At 44.0% G+C, this 20,982-nt stretch overlaps 1 protein-coding gene across 1 annotated transcript in view; it reads left to right on the top strand.

Annotated features, from left to right (window-relative positions):
* The first annotated feature begins 221 nt into the window (after positions 1-221).
* The window catches only part of SPTB (spectrin beta, erythrocytic), a 126,895-nt gene continuing 106,134 nt past the window's right edge, over positions 222-20,982 (top strand). Inside the window, exon 1 of the mRNA XM_070469485.1 lies at positions 222-310. The gene's annotated coding sequence lies outside the window, so the exon portion shown is untranslated. The remainder of the gene's footprint in view (positions 311-20,982) is intronic.

Raw genomic sequence — 20,982 nt, 5'->3', positions numbered from 1 at the left:
CTCGGAGGCTGATTGGCAGGTGCGGGAGTGGGTGGGGAAGGCGGGGGCTGGGCCTGGCGCTGCGGGAGGCTGCGGCCCCGCCTCTCCGCCCCCGCCGCGGGACTATCTGGTCCCGGCAGCAGCGATGTCCCCCGGCAGGAATGTCCCTCCTCAGATAATGTTATTTATATCTCTGGGCGGGTCCGCGGCTCGGCAGCACCAGGCGCCCGGCGGCCGCTGTGCCAGGAGCCCCGCGCTGCCCTCCTCCCCCTGCGCCGCCGCCGCTGCCGCCCCCGGGCTCGGGGTGGCCGCCGCTACAGCCCCAGCGCAGGTAAGTCCCGGGAGGGCCCGGCGGCCGGAGGGAGCTGGGTGCGGGTGAGGATGCGCGAGGCTGGGGCGCGCGGCGCGAGCGCAGAGGAGGCGCTGGGCCCAGGGGGCGCGTGACGCACGGCGCCCAGGGGACCGGGTGGGGGCCCAGCCCTGGGTGCCGGGCGTAGAGCCCGCGGGAGGCCCTGGCGGCTGCGGCAGAGATCGCCCCGGGCGCGGGAATCCGCGTGGGTTTCGGAGGCGCTTAGCGAGCTGGGCGCTTGCTTTGGAGAGCCGGATCCTGGAGCATCGCCCGGGGGCGCTGGGAGGGCGGTGAGCGGGATGCGTGTTCTGGTCCCGGAGCTGCTTCCCCCAGAACCCTGGCGTGGGCACGAAGAGGGTCTGCCTTTAGCCTGTCCGACCTCCCCGCTCCCTTCTCTGCTGGGTTTCTCAGCCCTGGGGCTGCTCAGATTCCCTTCTGGGGAACTTGTCTGCGCGCTGCTGGCAGCTCCGCGCTCAGGCAGGGAGGGAAGGGCAGCGGAGGGGCCCGGGGAACGAAGCGAAGTGGCCGGGTGCAGCCCCAAGGAGAGGAGCTCAGCGTGCCCCAAGCCATCCTCCAAGGACCCTTACCCTTCCACTCCTAAAGAGTTCCACTCCTCCAAGCTGCTACACTCTACAGTCACCTGCCTCACCAGTTTCTCTTTCTCCAACAACTTGGCCCTGAGAAGCAGCAGAAAGTGGGAGAAATTAACAGCGTTAAAACAATCCCCAACTTCCACCAACTCGCCCAGACTTCCAAGGGTGGGGAAGTAGCGGCGGGCTTGAGTACCGTTTCCGTGACAACGAGCCCCAGGTAGGGTTCTTGATTTTCAGCCTATTAATATCCAAACCACTGTTTTCAGTGAGCAATTAGAGGCGCCAGGAGTTAATAATAACACGCTGAAGGAAAATGAAAAGAAGCCACGGTTTAGTTTCTTAGGTGCTTCAGATGGGGGTGGTAGTGGTGGATATCTAGTGACAGTATTTTTGCACTCAGAACTCCTGTGCCGAGAGTCTAGGCTGTCACTTCTAGGTGGGAGGCAGCCGTGCAAGACCCATAGCGGTGAGTTAGTCACGATCTATATACTTCAGTTCCTAAGGGAAGTGATTCAGGTAGGCTCTTGAATGAGAGGAGTCTGCAAATCAAAAATTTTAGGCACCTGTATACTATCTGCTACCTGATTCTTAGTTTCACAGATGGTACCAAATTTTATTCTAGAATTCCCTCTTTGATCATCCTCTGGTCCTATGACCTAGAGCAGGTCATTTCCTATTCCAGTGTAAGACTTTAACTCTTTTGCTAAGAAACCTGGGTTCCAGAAAGTCTTGGGCAACTCTTTTTTTTTTTGTAAATGCAAAATATTTAAGAGTGCTGAGTGCTCAGTACCCAGCACAGCTAGGCTTGCACTTGCCCAAAGGCTGTGGGCTAATTAGAAAAAGGAATATTAAAAAGCCCACCAGCCGTGAGACCACCTGACTTCTCAGAGGTGGATCGTTTACACAGAACTTTATCAAACCCTGAAGTTAAGTATAGCTGAAAGACATCAGCCCTACACTAAAAAAATGTGGCCTTTAGACACCCCCGCCCCTTAGCTCTTGCCCTTAGCTTTATAGGTAATCCAGTCACAATGACTGGGGATGAGCCAGTCCTGTTAATCCCAATTCTCGGAAGACTCAGTCCGCTTGTGGAATTGAAAGCACCCCAAACCTTCAAGGCATCCAGGACGGGCCTGGGTGCACAGGCGTATCAAGTTTTCCTGAGTGGCTTGCTCTGCTGAGAGCTGGAATACCGCCTTTTGCTCTAGTCATTGCTTCTTCCAAGTGTTCTGAAGGCGTCTTTTAGCAGAACACCTGCTAGATGGTTAGCTTCAGGGTAGGTAAAGGTTGGCCGGAGGCAGACTCCCACCTGGGATCCTATATGACAAACTAAAAATGACTGTTTTAGGCACATTAGCTGTGAATGAAAGTGTTGAACTAAATTAAAAATCTGACAAATCTGCCACAGTTCTGGACATAGGCTGTTTTTAGTAAATAAAAGTAATGGACTTCCCCCTCCCCCTGTTTTTTACATACCAAACCAATGCCTAACCTGGTACCTGGCTGTGGTGGACACTCAGTTAATCTTTGCTACATGAATGAGAGGATGAGTAAATGAATGCTCAGACTTTTCTTTATATAATCCTACTCAGTTGTCACTCTGCAAGGTAGCTCATATTATCAGCATTTTACAAGTGAGGAAACAGGTTCAAGTAGATTAAATAGTTTGCTTCATGTCACACAGCTGATGAGTGGTGGGGCTAGGATTCAGACTCACCTGGTCAACCTTCTCCTTGAGATTTGGCAGTCAGCAGTGGATATAGAAGTACAAGGTGGAAAGAGCTGGTTATAGGGTTGTCTCTTAGCTTCACAGTCTTTCACTCTCCAGACCTTAGGTGATACTTCTGCATATATCAGAGGAGCTTTAAAAATATTACTGAAGGGACAGGCTCCACCCGGACTGTTCCCGCCAGTGCCCCCTTCCCCGTGACAAGCCACTGCTGACTTGTCCTCCACGGGAGATCCTCCAGCCCTAACAGGATGAAGCTTGCTATTCTGAACCAAACCTGCAAAGCCCCCAAGGTTCACTTTCAAATCACATGGGTTATTTCTCTCACACGGTGGCCACTTTCCGGAAGATCTGTTTTGCAGGAACAAAATAATCATGAATATCAGTCAGCACTTTGAGGAAGAGCAGGTATCAATGTTAAAATAAGTTATTTACATCCTGTTGTAAAATATATATATATATTGCTGAAGGTATTGGAGACTCACTTGCTCAGAGATATTTAGCCATGCCCATTATGTGCCCGTCATTGTTTCAAGGACAGAATTGTAATTTTGGCAGTAGTCAAAGCATAGATTTTTTTGAAAACAGATTTTCCTTTCAGTCGTGGACGTGGCCAGGAGGGCTTGATGATGCATGGGGACAGGGTGATAGGACAGAAGATAATTATAAAAAATTCATGAGGCAACGCTGTTGGACTGGGAAGGGACCTTGGAGGTCACTGAGTCTAGCCTTCTTTTTTGTGTAGCTGTTTGCTTAAAGGTGAGACCCAATGGTAACGTACCTGATGATTTATGTACAGTGGTGGTATGGACCTTCCCTGCTTCTTATCATTTTAGCTTGTTTCTTTCCTTTCTCCCTCTCAAGGCCAGTATTGGGTTTATTTCCTGAAGTTCTGCCTAATATTAAACCACTGCTGTTTTCTTTCCTTTGAGAGAGATTGTGATAGGGTATATTTTAATGTCCAATACTTCCATCCTAGTAAAATCTTTAAAAGGTATTGGAGAGAGGATAGAAGACATGAAGGGGCATTCAACTCTAAACTGCTCCGTAACCTCCCCATCGCCTGCTAGGTGTACAGATGTGTGCGTTTTTGCACAATAGGTATTAATATCTTGAGTTGATACAGATTTTAAGACAAATAACTATGTAGCATTTCTGGAGCAGTGAAGAAGGAAAAGACTTTAGAGAGTTATTGGGACTATCAAATACCTGTTTTAATCTAAACCCAGTCTCTAAATTGCTCTTGAAGTATGTTGTTCCAAATTTTAAAATCAAACACAAAATTATGCTCTCTGTTCAAGACCTGAAATAATAGGAAACGTGACCAGCGGGAAGTTCAGAGTGATATAAAGTACATATCTTCATAATTTTTAAATTATGACGTGCAGATTAACATTTATCAATTGACTTGGGAGGATCAAGAATGAAAGTAACTCTGCTATGTGGGCTGATGAGAAATTTAATTTTAAAATGAGGACTGGCAGGGAAGTTCATGGATACTGGGTGCTGAAATCATATGGATATGACTAGTTGAAAATTACCATGGAAAGAAATATTTTATCTTAAAAGTAGTTTATATCGACTTAGTTTTCTTTCTTTTTTTTTTTTTTACAGACAGCTGTTCAGTTACTCCTCTGCTTTAGATAAGAAATCTGGGGAGGAAGAGTAGATGCGGTGGTCTGTGTGCCAGAATCATCATGTAGCATTTGCTGGGTTTATCACAGAGAGGCAGTTTTCCCTCTAACAACCCCAGAGGTGAAGGTTACCTGGTTTCAGAGATGGAGATGGTGATTGAGGGAAGGTGTAGGAGGCAGTCAGGAGAATTCACTGTCAGGTCTGGCTGCACTCACTGAATTGTCAACTCCCCTTGGTAAATATTTAGAAAATGTCCTAGTGTGTTTCCCTTTGTTGCTGTGCTTATTTCTTAACTCACAAGCCCCGTACTCCACCTTCTTCCATTTTCATCCAGCCTTAGCTGACTATCAAACCACCAGGGGATTCCGAGCGTTCCAGCTCACAGTTTTAGAGGGGGTCATAGGCAGAAAATGCCTCCTCAGTGGATTGCTATCTAGCTAGCTTATGACATACCCAGGCCTCCTTTTCATCTTTCTTTTGCCTTTTCCTGGTAACTAGAGATCTTACAAAGCTGTCGTGTCTTCCTACCTCAGCAAGGCCTTTTCAGGCTTTGTCATAATGTTTAATTTCTACATTATACCTGTGCAGACCTGGCCAAGGGTATAATTACAAGGGCAATTAAAACCCAGACACGTATCATGTTAGCAGTGGGGGCAAAAGTGGGGCTTCCTTTCTTCTTTTCATTTGAATGCTATAAATTTAGCAACTGAAAAGGTACAGGGCTTAAAAAAAAAAAAAAAAAAAAAGACTTTGCGAGGAACTGGGCTCAGATCATCCAGGATATTTATGAAAAGAATAACAGGGCACCTTGACAGCTAAAGAACAATAATTGCTTTGAATTATGTTCAGCTCAAGAGTTTCCTCCATCATGAAAAGGAGAAACTTGGATCATCCTGAAAATAGGTTGAAAATCATTTCCATTTATACCAGATGTAAATATGGGTGTGGCTCACTTGAGAATTCAAAGCACCTCTAAATGAAGCATAACTTGAAGACATAACTTACTGGAAAGAGACTTCTAGCCTCATTCTGTCCCTCTGCTCACTTCCGGCCTGTTCCCAGCAGCCCCTTGTTGTTGTTCCTAAGTCGCTCAGTCGTGTCCGACTGTTTTTCAACCCCATGAACTGTAGCACACCAGGCTTCCCTGTCCTTTACCATCTCCTGGAGCTTGCTCAAGCTCATGTCCATTGATTTGGTGGTGTCATCCAACTGTCTCATCCTCTGTCATCCTCTTCTCCAGCCTTCAATCTTTCCCAGCATCAGGGTCTTTTTTTTTTTTTTTTTTAATTGAAGGATAATTGCTTTACAGAATTTTGTGGGTTTTGGTCAGACATCAACAAGAATCAGCCATAGGTACACCCATGTCCCCTCCCTCCCATCTCCCTCCCCGTCATCAGGGTCTCTTTTTAATGAGTTAGTGCTTCGCATCAGGTGGCCAAAGTTTTGGAGCTTCGGTTGCAGCAAAAGTCCTTCCGATGAATATTCAGGACTGATTTCCTTTAGGATTGACTGATTTGATCTCCTTGCTGTCCATAGGACTCTCAAGAATCTTCTCCAGCACCACAGTACAAAAGCATCAGTTCTGTGCTCAGCCTTCTTTATGGTCCAACTCTCATATCCATATATGACTACTGGAAAAACCATAGCTTTGACTAGACGGACCTTTGTTGACAAAGTAATGTCTCTGCTTTTTAATATGTTGTCTAGGTTGGTCATAGCTTTTCTTCCAAGGAGCAAGTGTCTTTTAATTTCATGGCTGCAGTCACCATCTGCAGTGATTTTGGAGCCTGAGAAAATAGTCTGTCACTGTTTCCATTGTTTCCCTATCTATTTGCCATGAAGTGATGGAATCGGATGCCATGATCTTTATTTTTTTGAATGTTGAGTTTTAAGTCAGCTTTTTCACTCTCCTCTTTCACCTTCATCAAGAGGCTTTTAAGTTCCTCTTTGCTTTCTGCCATAAGGGTGGTATCATCTGCATATCTGAGGTTATTGATATTTCTCACAGCAATTTTGATTCCAGCTTGTGCTTCATCCATTCCAGCATTTTGCGTGATGTACTCTGCATAGAAGTTAAATAATCAGGGTGACAGTATACAGCCTTGACCTACTCCTTTCCCAATTTGGAACCATTTCATTGTTCCATGTCCGATTCTAACTTGCTGCTTGACATGCATACAGATTTCTCAGGAGGCAGGTAAGGTGGTCTGGTATTCCCATCTTTTGAGGAATTTTCCACAGTTTGTTGTGATCCACACAGTCAAGGGCTTTAGTGTAGTCAATGAAGCAGAAGTAGATGCTTTTCTGGAATTCTTTTGCCTTTTCTATGGTCCAACAGGTGTTGGCAATTTGATCTCTGGTTCCTCTGCCTTTCTAAATCCAGCTTGAACATCTGGGAGTTCTCAGTTCTGTTGAAGCCCCTTAGGAGTGTTCAGTTAGTTTCATCTTCCTGAATATTTCCTACAGGGTGAAAGAATTAGAAAAGGCCTTTCATAATACTGACTCCAAGCCATAAGTCATAGAGCCTTAGAGCTGGAAAGGCCTGAGAGAGCCACCTGAGAAATATTTAGAAAGAGCAAACATTGGATACCTACTGTATGCATTACCCTGCATATCCTGAGGACATAAAAAGGTGTCCAGTGGAGACTCACTGGTCTGGTGGGGAAAGGACTTGCAAACAGTGATTCTACAGGACACCTGAGAAATAGCCCACTGGGGAAGAGTCTAATTCAGGCTGGAGAGTGTCTGGGGTTTTCCTGATGGAGGAAGGGAAAATGGGCGCGGGTGGGACCCTAGCACATAGCCTGTCAGAGACATACAATAGAGTGTGATTAGATTAGGAGAGGAGGAGTAGTTCTCTGTGCCTGGAGTATAGACCACAGTGCAGGAATGGGCTAGATATGTGACCCTAAAGATGGTATGAGTTTAGTGTGTGAAGAAATTGAACCATTGAAGCTTCAAGTTGAAGTCAATAAACATTTTGAGCAGAGGAGAGACCTGATCAGATCCTTGTTTAGACAAAGCTCAGTGGAGGCTGCAGAGTGAATGTGAACTAGAGATCAGCCAGTATAAGATGATGACCACACGCGATATATGGTTCACTTAGTTTCAGGAGGCCTTTGTTAAGTCATTTTATCCTACAATGACCATGTGACGAAACAGGGAACAGTCAAGGAAACAGGATCAGAAACATACAAGGGTTTGTCCAAAATCCCTGAATTTGTGGTAGAACTTGACTTCAGTCATTTTCCTTATTTCAAAGCTGGGACTTTGTCCAGATCTTCTCAGTGGAATAGTTGAATATTCTGGGCCTTCTGGTTGAGATAGTAATTGCTTTCTTTCTCCTTCAGAACTTTTAGTCTAAGTTCTTTGCTCCTGTAGAAAAGGAGAAGAAAAGTTGTTACAGTATTTACTCTTTAGCTACATAACCTTAAGAGTGGCCCATCAGCTTCTACACAGATGTTACAAAGTAATGTCAAGCATACATGTGGATTCGCAGCATGCCGTAGATAAGTGATGGATTTATATGTCTGTTAATTGATGTTTTGGCTTCTTCAGTCTCTTACCCCAAATTTATTGGATGTTATTATGCATATGTCTCGTTTTGGGCTTCAGGAACCTCTTTTTGTCCAGGGATCCTGTGTGCCTTGATTTGTGCTTACTTCAGTCTTCAACAAATGCTTAAAGAGCTCTCATTTACTTGCCAGACATATTTTAGGCCCAGAGGATACAGCAGTAAAGATGGTGAAAATAGTCTGACATCATGCAGCACATTTTAGTTGGGTTAGACAGGTGCTAAACAACAACAAACTACAGATGAACATCTATCATAATTTCAGGTGATATAAAAGAAAAAATAGTGTGAAGAGAAAGAGAGGGAGGTGATTCTACTAGTTGATGTAGGATGGCTGGGAAGGGCCTCTCTGGATTTTCTGTTGAGTTGAGACCCAAATGAAACAAAGAACAGGAATAAGGATGTTTGGGGGGAAGAGATTTAGGTTGAGCGGGAGGGTCCAGAGATGGGTGTCACAGCTATGTCCATGGAGTGGCAGGAAGCCAGTATGACTGGAGTGGAGGGAGCCAGAGGGGAGCACAGGATGTAATGTTGGGGAGGAAACTGGGTCTGGATCATGCAGGCTTTGTAGCCAGGTGACAACTTTGGGTTTCAGCCCTACAACTGGAAGTCACAGGAAGTTGTGGGCAGGGAGTGACTTGTTCATATTGGTGTTTTAGGAGAATTTTTCTGGCTGTTCTGTGGAAGATTGATTGTAGGGGAGTGAAATGAAAGCTACTGCAAGTGGTCCAGGGTAGAGATGTAGACCCAGTGTGATGGTGGTGGGGGTGGAGAGATGCAGCTGGCTTCTGGATGAATCAGTTAGGTAGAGTTGATGGAACTTGGATACAGAAGATGGGAGAAAAAGAATAAGTCAAGGATGATTCAACTGGTTTTGATCTGAGCTACTAGAATGAAAAAGTCATATAGTGAGATGGGGATATGTCTTATCAAATGTACTGTGGGCTACTATTTTTAATTTTTGTTTTCATTGAGGAGTTGATTTGGAATAGACTCAGGCAGGTAATACCAGAAAGGTGTTTTATTATGGGTGACTCATCTGTTTTGAGGTAAAGCCTCAAATGTGCGGTTAGTTCTCTATGCTTTGTACCTTTACTTTTAGGTCATTGTCACAACATCTCCTTTATGTGATAGAAATTAAGACACAATACAGACAAGATTGAGATACATTTCACTTTCTGTAATTAGAAATGTTTTCAATTTGCTGATTAGAGCCCACCTTTTAACACTTTTTGGTTATCATTTAAAAAAAGAACTTTGAAAATTATAAAGTGAATGGTTGAAAAGTGTATCCACCCTGTACAAAGGAACACAGTAAACAGTAAAAGTCTTTCTTCCCCTCCCTTCAGTCCTGCACCTAAAAGGTTACTAATGTCAACCATATCCTGTGTATCCTTTAAGAAAAATTCAGTGCATCTATAAGTATATGACCTGAGACATACTTCCCGAGTCCTGAACATTTCTCCCAGAGTCCTTTCCATCAGTCTTCCTGGAACATTCCTGGCCCAAGTAATCTGTCCCTTATCCTAGTTTGTTAAAGGGCTAGTTGCATGTACTACTTAATTTGAACATAATTATATACTTCTTCTATTGGTATTTAGCTGCTCTTGAAAAGTTTTAGTTGCTCAGTTGTGTCCGACTCTTTGTGACCCCATGGACTGTCCATGGAATTCTCCAGGCAGGAATACTGGAGTGGGTTGCCATTTCCTTGTGTCCATCTATTATTCAACAAGACATATCTTAAGAGGAAGAACTGATTTGAATTGTATTTTATCAGATTATAATTTGATATGAATTATAGTCACGGGTCTTACATAAAACTCTGCCTAATGATTTTACACATAGAAATTCAGTTAGTCATTTTTGGAATGTGCACTTTGACAGTCAATCCCTAGTGGGGTGATGCTGGTACACTGGGATTATTTTAATTAAAACTTGTCAGATGATAGCTGCCAACAAAGCCATCTTCTTAGTGGGTCACAAAGGTGTCCATTCCCAGGGAATGGTAACTGGATACTGCTCCTTTGGATGAAGAGCTTTCTAATATGCTCGGGCTCAGTCTCTCATGCCCTCTTCAGATGGCATTGTATCTAAATGTCAGAAACAAGATATTTTTATTTGCCCTGAAATGATAAAGAACTGGTACATAATGAGCATGCATTCACGCATGCTCAGTCGCTTCAGTCATGTCTGACTCTTTGCGACCCTATAGACTGTAACCCTCCAGGCTCCTCTGTCTGTGGGATTCTCCAGGCAAGAATACTGGAGTAGGTTACCATGCCCTCCTCCAGGAAATCTTCCTGATCCAGAGATCAAACCTGCATCTCCTGCATTTCAGGCAGATTTTTTACCGCTGAGTCGCCAGGGAAGCCCTTAATGAGCATGACAGCCATTCAATTTTTTAAATTACAAAAAGCATGTGTAACATAAAAATTACCACTTTAACTATTTTAAGTGCTCAGTTCAGTGACATAGGGCTTTCCTTGTTGCTCAGCTGGTAAAGAATCCGCCTGCAATGTGGGAGACCTGGGTTTGATCCCTGGATTGGGAAGATCTCCTGGAGAAGGGAAAGGCTACCCACTCCAGTATTCTGGCCTGGAGAATCCCATGGACTATATAGTCCATGGGGGTGCAAAGCCATGCAAAGTCCACGGCTGAGCAACTTTCACTTTCAGTGACATAAGCACATGCTTACTGTTGTATAACCATCATCACCATCCATGTCCAGAATGTTTCTCATTTTCCAAAACTCAAACTCTGTACCCACTGAACACTGATTCCCATGAATCACCTAGCAACTACCACTTTACTTTCTGTCTCTTTGTATTTGAGCACTCTACGTGCCGCATGTAAATATTAATAGAATCAAATAATCCTGTATTTGTTCTTTTGTGACTGGCTTATTTCACTTAGTATGTTTTCAAAGTTCACTCATGTTGTCATATGGGTCAGAATTCCCTTCCTGAATAATATTCCATTGTATATATTTTTTTTCACATCTTTATCTGTTCACCATTGATGGGCACCTGAGTTGCTTCCATTCTTGGCTGTTGTGATTAATGCTACTATGAACATGGATATACAAACTTCTCTTCCAGAGTCTGCTTTCCCTTCTTTTGGGTATATACTCAGAAGTTACCCCAGTATATTGCTGGATAGTTCTATTTTTAGCTTTTTAAGAAACCAAACCATGCAGTTTTAATATTTCTCCCCGATATTTGTTGTTTTCAAAGGGAAGGACAAAATCTGTTAACATCCTCACCTTTGGAACTGAACTGATCTTGAAAATTTTTCCTTTGAGAACTCTACCTTAAGTAGGTAGTTTATCATCAAAGTTCTTCAATTTGTCCATTTATGAGTTACCTATTTTTAAACTGTAGACTTTTAGAGGACAGGCAAGAGATGTTTAATTTGCTTTGTAGAACATGGAGCCCAAGCTCAAGGGGTAAGGGTGTAAATATTACATGATGATTATTTTAGCCAAAATATCTCCTTGAGCTGAATGACAAGAGTTTGGGTTGCTTCCAGCTCCTTTTCTCTTGCTGTTTGCCCTTGGGCAAAGAACCTTCTTTTCTGACATATTTTTTCAGTGGTCTGTGTGTGTGTGTGTGTGTGTGTGTGTGTGTGTGTGTGTGTGTGATGGCACCTTAATATTTATTATTGTCCTTTAAATTGCTTCAGATTTTCTTGTAATGACTGAATGTTACCTCATCTGACAGCCCCTCTCCTTCCCCAGGACCTGGGGTTGCACCGAGTGCTTCCTCCTGCATATTTTTCTATGCAGCATATTATATGAGCACCTTTCTCATTCTTTTGTTACAGGAAGGATCATCTTGCTTTTTAATTGACCACTTGCCTTCTACACCTTTAGGCCATGCTTCTTGTGATGGGGAACAGGATTGCACTCTTTTTTTAAGTTAATATTCCCAGCACCTAGAGTCATGCTTGGTACATGGAGGGGAGTGACTAAAAAATAGTTATTGATTTAAAAAGTAAAGACTAATGAAATATTATTATAATATATAATATAATAATGAAACATTACTATAATTGCATAATTAGAATAATGAGTTTTTCTAATTCAACATTTATTATGTGCTGGCACTATGCTGAGAGTTTTTGTATGTATTTGTTATTTCTATTATCATCCTAATTAGATGAAAAAATCAGTCTTAGAGGAGTTTAATTACCCTAAATTACATACCTAGAGGATCAAAGCTGAACCCTGGTGTATTTTTCTAGAGTGCTCGCATGGAGTCACCACACCCATCATGTTTGGATATACATCAGTATTCCACAGGTCTTAATTCTAAGACTTTTTTTTTCTTTTATCCTGCATCTTTAATGATCTGAATTTGGAAAGATGATTAGTTGTATACCTTTATGTGTTACTGTATATTTTCAATGATTTACCTTATAGGCTGGAATCCCCTGATTAGCTGTTAATTAATGTTCTGAATCCTGCTTCTGAAATAGTTCTTTGACATCTGAGGATGAAGATGCTAATTAGTATGATACCATATACCCTCTGTCATAAGTCAGCTCTCCATGTTGCTGTTCGAAGGGGTCTGATATTGTCAGACACAGTGGCCTCCTTCCAGACCCAAGTCCCAGATTCTCTGCAGTATTTGACTGGTAACCACTCTTGCTTTGAAACTGTGCCCTCTCTTGGCATTCTTTTTTCTCCTCCCAACTTGCTTACCATTGCATCTTTCTGGTTTTTCTGTTCCTTTCTCTCTGTACTGTGCTAAGACGCTTCAGTCATGTCTGACTCTTGGAGACCCTATGGACTTAGCCCATCCTCTGTCCATGGCATTCTCCAGGCAATACTGGAGTGGGTTGCCATTCCTCCAGGGTATCTTCCCAACCCAAGGATCAAACCCACATCTCCTTCCTCTCTACTAGTCTGTAACTATTGGGGTGGCCAGTGCATCCAAATCTGTATCTTTAGCCCCAGTCTCCTCTCTCAGTTCCAGGTCTGCCTTCAAGCTGTCTACTAGCTGTCTCCATTTGGCTGTAATAAAAGGTCCAAACTCCCCATGTGACAATAGGACTTCTCAGTCCCTTTCTTTGCCTCCAGACCTGCTCTTCTGCCCTTTTTCATAGCTAGGTTCATGTTGTCACCATCCTCCCAAGTAAGAACCTCAGCAACTTTGTAGTTTTTCTTCTTTTCACACTTCTACATCCTGTTGGCTGCCAGCTCCTATTCATTTTTTCTCTTAACAATTTCAAGTTAGTTTCTTTCTCTCAATTTCCACTGTCCCTATTCTTATCTTATGTTTGAATAATTGGCCTCCGGTCCCTGTCTTCCTAACCTGATCTCAGAATTATTTTTAAAAACATGAGACTGACTAAGTCGTTCAACTGCTTGAAAATCCTTAATGGCTCCCTGTTGCCCCCAAATAAAGTTTAAACAGGCATACAGGGACCTTTGCAACTTGTTCCAACCTTCTTTCCAAGCTTCATTCCCTCTCCATTGACCCCACATTAGGATGCTTTTTTTTTTTTTTTTGGCCACACTGAGTGGCATGCAGGATCTTAGTTCCCTGACCAGGGATTGAACTGTGTGTCCTGTGTTGGGAGCTCAGTCTTAACCAGTGAACTACCAGGGAAGTCCTCATTTATCCCACATTGGATGCTTATGACTGTTTACACTTGGGGTGCATTTTCATGCCTCCACGACTTTTCTTCTGTTGTTTCCTAGGCCTGGAATATCATCTTCCCTTTCCTCGGCCTTGAACTTTTACACAAATGCCACTAAAGGCCCTGATCAAACAGAACCACTTTGATTCTTTCCCTCTTCCCTAACCCAGGAAGACACCTCACTCTCCTCCAAGTTCTTACGCTGTCACTTTTCACATGGTACCCTGGTTGCTTGTACACAGGTGTGGCTTTCCTCTAGATTATGACTTCCTTGAAGAAGAGATATTTGTCTGGTGCCCATGGGTGCCTAACTCAGGGTCTGGTTCATGTCTGATGCTCAAAAAATGCTGGTTGAGGGGACTTCCGTAGTGGTCCAGTGGTTATGATTTTGCTTTTCAGTGTGGGGGCACAGGTTCAATCCCTTGTTGGGGAACTTAAGATCCCACATGGTTGACTTGGGTGATAGGGGAAGTTTTAAGAATATTCAACACAGAAAATAATCCCCCACATTTTGACCTATAGAAGATTGTGAAGAAGGGTTAATGGGAGGCACGGGCTGTTGCCAGGGGTGGGTAAGGAGTAGAGTGCGTGCTTTAGACCTGAGGAGGCTGTCTTCCCACCTCTGTATTCCCTGATTGCTTTTTGCTTAGTGGAGGGAAAAGTAACCTCTGACTTTTAAGTTACATCAGAATATGTGTATTGCTAGAAAAATTTAGTTACTCATCAAGAACACAGTCACTCCTACCTCATTTTTCAGTGAATATTTGAGGCTGACCCTCAGAATGTAGCTATGTAAGACTCTTTCAGTGGGTGTTTTAGGCCAATACACACAAGATTTGCTTTATAATGTGAAGAGTTAAGAAAGGCATTTCAGAAAAAAGACCCCAAAATTCCTGTATAGAGGTTTTGTGTTTTTCTGGGTGCATTGTAACCTTTGTTTGTCCTTAAGACATGTCAAAGTAGAAACAACCTTGTAAAATATTACAACACTTATTTCTTGGTATGTTCTGCCCTCCTTTTTGCCTTACCCAGACAAAAAATGAGTTTCACCAGGGGCTGGACTCCCAGCATACTGCTTGCTCAGGCCTTTGAGAGTGTTTTGTTTCTTTCAACAAAACTCTTTGTCATGGACACACTCCCACTGCAATCCAGCCACTCTCTTCTTTGGCTGTGTTCTGTGCCCAGTTGATAGGAGTTGGTTTTTAGCTTCCAAAGGCTAGAGTGGGGCTGCTAGGCCTTTATAAACATGTGCAGAGGTTCTGAGGGGAATCAATAAATGAAAGGTCCTCATAATGCCTTGGAAAGGGACCTCCCTGGTGGGTGGTTGAGTGGCTAAAACTCCCTGCTTCCATTGCAGGGGCAATGGCTTCGACCCCTGGTAGGGAAACCAAAATCCTGCGTGGTACAGCCAAAAAGATTTTATTAAAATGCCTTGGAATGATGTGTCTGGGATAAAGAGGGCCATAGAGGGACCCGGAGGTAAAGAAACCAAGGAAGACGGGACTTGACCAAGACAACCAAAGGCCCCAGGGAGCCCTGAGGGGCATAATTATAATTAGGTCAGTGGTGAGCAGACAACAGTCAGCAAATCTGATGCAGAGGTAGCAGTGAGCATAGGGTCAACTCATAGCAACCTCTAGAAGGTAAAGATAGAATGGCACGGAGGTCAGTGGTCACTATCCATCTCAAGGATTACTAGGTGCCATCGTAAAGGCTACCAGCAGGCCGACTACTGGTTAGTGGCCTGGCTGCATGCTTTTTGAGTGACAAGCCCTTTTCTTTTATTTTCAGGGATGATTTACTTTGTAGTACGTTAGCTGTGCTCTCATCTCGTTTTTCCCATTTAAAATCTAGGCTACTGCTGACGGCCCAGGCTCTCCTTTCTCTGCAAGGTGGATGTGTGTGTTCTGTACGTGCTTTCTGCAGCTGCTGGGAAATCTCGATGCCCAGACACTTCAAGTCTGAAGCAGGAGGGTCCCTCACGGTAGAAAGTTATCAGAAGAACAGAGGTGTTTACAGGCACAGAGAGTGAGGTGCTGTGTTAGCTCCGAAGCAGACTGCTCTGGGGCAGGAAGTAGATACCCTCTGCAAGGCAGGGACCCGCACCTGTGAGGACAAACGAGGTCACTTGCATTCAAAGCCGTGTGCAGTCACTTTGTCCAGGAGACTGGAAAAGTACTCGGACCAGCAGCAGGTCATTGGGTGAGCTGGTAGGTGCGTAGAAGAGCAGGTAACTCTGTACTGTGCCCTCAATGTAGCGACTCCATCGGCAGCCTCGGTTTAGCTGCTCTCACTGCTTCTGACCCAGAAAACACTCAGAAAATGACTGCAGTGAGACACATCTGCAAGGTGAAGCTTTCAGTCCAGGTGGGGGGAGGGATGCGGAGCTGATCCCAGGGGTTCAATACTTACTTCCTAAATGTGCTGGGAGTGAGCTTGGTTTATGCTCCGACCCAGGGGAAGTCACTTTACATCTCGCCCTGTTTCCACCAGCGAACAGCGCCTTCTGCTTGTTTTGCATAAGCCTTGTGCCTCCTCTGCGGAAGAGGCAGGGAATGAACTGGGAGCTATAAAACTCCTGGCGTCATAAATCTTTGCAAACAGCAGTCTAGTGAGCAGTGTATTTGGTTGGCAAGTAATCATCACAGTCTATACTTGGTTTCTCTGCCTGTGAAATGGTGGGAAAGCTTTCTCATTGAAATGTGAAAGAGGTCAAAATGAAATAGTGTATTTTCCTTTTTAAAAACCTGATGCTTAAAGCATCAAAACAGCTCAAAGAGAGATGTTCTACAGATAAAATGTACTCTCTGAGCACCTTGCAGACATCCCCTAATAATCTAGAAATTTTCTCCGAAGAACATCTGGTTCAGCTCCTCAGCTCCCTTTTTTATAATACCAGTTAAGGGAGATCTGCAGAGGGAAGGTGGTTTGCCTGAGGTTGCAAAGTTAGCTGGTTGCAGGGCTACAAGTGGAACCCAGTTCTCTTAATCCATTGTGTAGTCCTACCTCTCTCCCTGTTTCTCCTCCTCTCTTTCCTCCTCCTCTTCCTACAGCTCTTAAAAACTGGCTTTAAAAAATTGCAACATGAACACATACCCATGATAAAAATAATTCAAACAGTACAGAAAAGTGTGAATAGCACTCCTAAACCTATTACTGTAGGCAACCACCATTAACTATTTCTCATATATCCCCCTAGAGATTTTCTAGGCATGTATAGACATATACACGTACATATAGGTATGTGGTTGTGTTAGTGTATGTATGTGCATATGTATGTGTATGTAACACACACAGGTTTATGTATGCATATGTAAGTGTATATAACACATATAGGTTTATATATGTACATATGTTATGTGTGTAACATATACATGCACATCTGTGTATATGTATGTTGTGGTTATTTTTTGTACTATTCTGCACCTTGCTCTTTTCATTTAATGATGAGATGTTTTGGATGTCTTCTGTATCAGATTATTAGATTGCCTGCTTTCATTCTTTAAAAATTTGTTTGGCTGCACTGGGCCTTAGTTGTGGCATGTAGGATCCAGTTCCCTGGCCAGGGATCAAACCCAGGCCCCCAAATTGGGGGTGCAGAATCCTAGCCACTGGATCACCAGGGAAGTCCCACCTTCTTGCATTCTTAAAAGCAGTATGATATCGTATACTCCTATCTCTTCATGATGACTTTAATATGTACAAGCAGCACCATGGAGTTTATCATGTTACCGATGTAATAATATTTTATATTAGCATCCAGGGAAGGGAAGAACTTCTGTCAAGGTCAGATGGTTTGAGAAATCTGAGACCTTGCTTCTGTTTCCTGTTGCTAGTTAACTTGTGGGCCCCTGTCATATGTCAGGTATCATGCTTGGGACTTTAAGTGCCTTAACTCATTTAATTTCTCACAACAGTCCATTGAGTTAGATATAATTCCTCTTTTACTGGCGAGGAGGTTGAGGCTGGTCAAGCCAACTTCGTTTAAGGGTCACACAGTCAATCAAGTGCCAGACTCCAGGTTTGAACCCAGCTTTGCTTGACTCCAGAGCCTTTTTCATCGTCTGAGATCTGGGACGCTAGGAAGAATGGTTATAGTGGGTTTGAAGTTCAGTTTTCATAGCTTCCAAGTTTTGCTGGTATAGACCTAGCTAAGGGTGTACTTAGGAGGGACTAGTTGTAAAGAACCCCGCTGCCAGTGCAGGAGACATAAGAGACGAGGGTTTGATCCTGGGTCGGGAAGATCCCCTGGAGGAGGGCATGGAAACTCATTTCAGTATTCTTGCCTGGAGAATCCCGTGGACAGAGGAGCCTGGGGAACTACAGTCCATAGGGTCACAAAGAGATGAGTAAAGCGACTTAGCACAGCTCGAGGATCCACCACACACACCATCGATGATGTGGAGGACCAGGTAGCTGTGGAGCAGAGAGAAAATGATGTCGGGAGGAAGGACAAGAGGTGGCTGTGTTTCAGGGAGCAGTACTGTCTGAGCTAGACTGTGAGGGAAATACAGAGGTGATTGACACACAGCGCTCTGCTCTGCGTTGGGAAGTTTCTGGTTTGGCAGTGGGAGAGACTTGTGTGGGACTGAGCATATCACAAACTGCTCCAGGGTCACTAGGAAGCTAGGACTGGTCTGGACCAGGGATCCTGGGACGGCAGCCCTCACTGAGGAGCAGCCATCTGAACTGATCCTAGAGACAAGTGACAGTTGCCCTCTGGCCACAGAGGGGAGAGGGCATGCCACAGGGCAGATGAGGGCACGTGTGACATAGGAGTCTGGTATGGCTGCAGCGGAGGGTGAGGTAGTGACGAGGGGCCTAAGAGGTAGGGTGGGGTTGGACTGTAGCAGCCTTGAATGCTGTGCAAAGAGCTTGTGGTTCAGATCCCAGGTCCTGGAGCGCTATCCAGTTATTTGAACATGGGAGTGATATGCTGTCCCCTGTGTTTTAAGACATTTCCTGAAGAAATATAGAGCTTCCCTTGTGGCACAGAAATATAACAAAAGGCTCAAGTGGGTCCAAGCCAGGGCAATGGAAATGGAAGGGAGGGGATGAATTCAAGAGATTCTGAGAAGTCAAAATGAGAAGTCTGATCTTCCTGTGTGAGATCAGACCCATTGTTTCTCTTTGTAAGCCCTGACACATAAAGGGTCAAACATGTTAAAATTTGCCAGTATCTTGTATTAAATACAATGTTTTTGCTGCCAAAAATATTTGAAGGGATTTTAGAATTATTTTTTAGCAAGTATATTAGTTTTTTTAATTTAAATATAGTTGATTTATAATGTGTTAGCTTTAGGTTTATAGCATAGTGATTCCTGTATATGTATATATAAATAACACACATATACATACATATATATATGAATGTGTGTGTGTATATATATATATATATATATATAGCTGTTGTTGTTTAGTTGCTAAGTCACTTCCAACTCTTTGCAACCCCATGGACTGTAGCCTGCCAGGCTCTTCTGTCCATGGGATTTCCCAGGCAAGAATACTGGAGTGGGTTGTCATTTCCTCCTCCAGATCTTCCCAACCCAGAGATCGAATCTGTATCTCCTGCATTGACAGGCAGATTCTTTACCACTGAGCCACCAGGGAAGCCCATATATATGTATATATATCCTTTTTCAAATTCTTTTCTCTTATGGTTATTATAAAATATTGAGTATAGTTCTCTGTACTATACAGTAGGTCCTTACTGGTTATCTATTTTATATAGAGAGTGTAAATATGTGAAGGACAGGGAAACCTGGCATGCTGCAATCCATGGGGTCACAGAGAGTCAGACATGACCGAGTGACTGAAAACAGCAATATGTCAGTACCGAACTCCTAGTTCATCCCTCCCTCCATTGATATTATTCTTAATTTTGATTTTACAGTCTTAATTTTATACTTTGGCACAAGTCAGTTTTTTTTCAAGTCTTAGAGTATTTTTGCCAGTCCTTAAAACTCAGTGGCACAGAAGTAGAGGGGAAGGGGAGCTGTTGAATATGACAGCGTTCTCTGGCTCAGGTGTCTGGCATATTGGCATTGCTGATTTACTGAGATTCACATCTTAGAAGAAGGAGCGGCTCTGAGAGTGGGGAAGAGGCATAAAGAAAGAGTTCAGGTGACACTGTGGAGTGGGACATGTCAGTGGCGTGTTTCAGTGGAGCTTCTGCAGTGATTCTGGAGGCCAGAAGCAGCTGGGGCTGGGGGTGTTGATCTGACAGCCCTGGGTCAGCCCAGAAAAAAGAGAGGGTCATGTGAAGGCAGAGAGCAGACTTGAACTTTGGGTAATAGCCACATTTAAGGGATGGATGGAGGATCTCGAGAACATGACTGTGATGTAGCAACAGACTGAGGATGAAGGAACCACGGGAATCTAAAGCCATGCAAATTCAGCTTCAAGAAAAGGATGGTTAATAGTGTCTGATGCAGGAGAAGGCTGAGAGGAAAGGCTGGGAGGATGCCGTTAGCCATATAAGAGGCTCAAGTGACCCTCAAAGTTTAAATGGAAGGTTTCACTCAGATTATCAGGAATGAGAGTGAAGCCATGGTGAGGAGCAGAAGGCGGTGAATGCGGACCACAAAGAACGTTTGGAGGGATATGATTTTGCATTGAGAGGCTGAGGAATCTTTCAAAAGGAAGCTGGACTGAGAAAGGATTGGTGGCTGGTGGCGGTCTCTCGGGGGTGGAGAAAGCACCGGGTAGTAAAGGAGCCGACTAGCCCGGTCACACCTGTGCCCTGACATGGATGAAGTGTGATCTGTATTTTTTTTTTTCTGGCTCCAAAATCACTGCAGATGGTGACTGCAGCCATGAAATTAAAAGACACTTGCTCCTTGGAAGAAAAGCTATGACCAACCTAGACAGCATATTAAAAAACAAAGATATTACTTTGCCAACAAAAGTCCATCTAGTCAAACCAGTGGTTTTTCCAATAGTCATGTATGGATGTGAGAGTTGGACTATAAAGAAAGCTGAGCGCTGAAGAATTGATGCTTTGAACTGTGGTGTTGGAGAAGACTCTTGAGAGTCCCACAGACTGCAAACTAGGAGATCAAACTAGTCAATCCTAAGAGAAATCAGTCCTTAATATTTACTGGAAGGACTGATGCTGAAGTTGAAATTCCAATACTTTGGCCATCTGATGAGAACTGACTCCTTGGAAAAGACTCTGATGCTGGGAAAATTTGAAGGCAGGAGGAGAAGGGGACAATAGAGGTTGAGATTGTTGGATGGCATCACCTACTTGATGGACTTGAGTTTGAGTAGGCTCCAGGAATTGGTGATGGACAGGGAAGCCTGGCGTGCCGCAGACCATGGGATCGCAAAGAGTTGGACACGACCGAGCACCTGAACAGAACTGAAGTGAACTGGTCTTGCAAAGGTTATCAAGCATTTCCACATACAAGACCCCATGATGGGATCCCAGTGCATCCCACAGTCCTGTGAGGCTGTGAGGTGACTCTGCTCCTCAAGA

This window comes from Odocoileus virginianus, chromosome 6 (assembly GCF_023699985.2).
Source record: "Odocoileus virginianus isolate 20LAN1187 ecotype Illinois chromosome 6, Ovbor_1.2, whole genome shotgun sequence".
Classification (NCBI taxonomy): Eukaryota; Metazoa; Chordata; class Mammalia; order Artiodactyla; family Cervidae; genus Odocoileus; species Odocoileus virginianus.
This window is presented reverse-complemented; position numbering and strand designations above follow the sequence as displayed.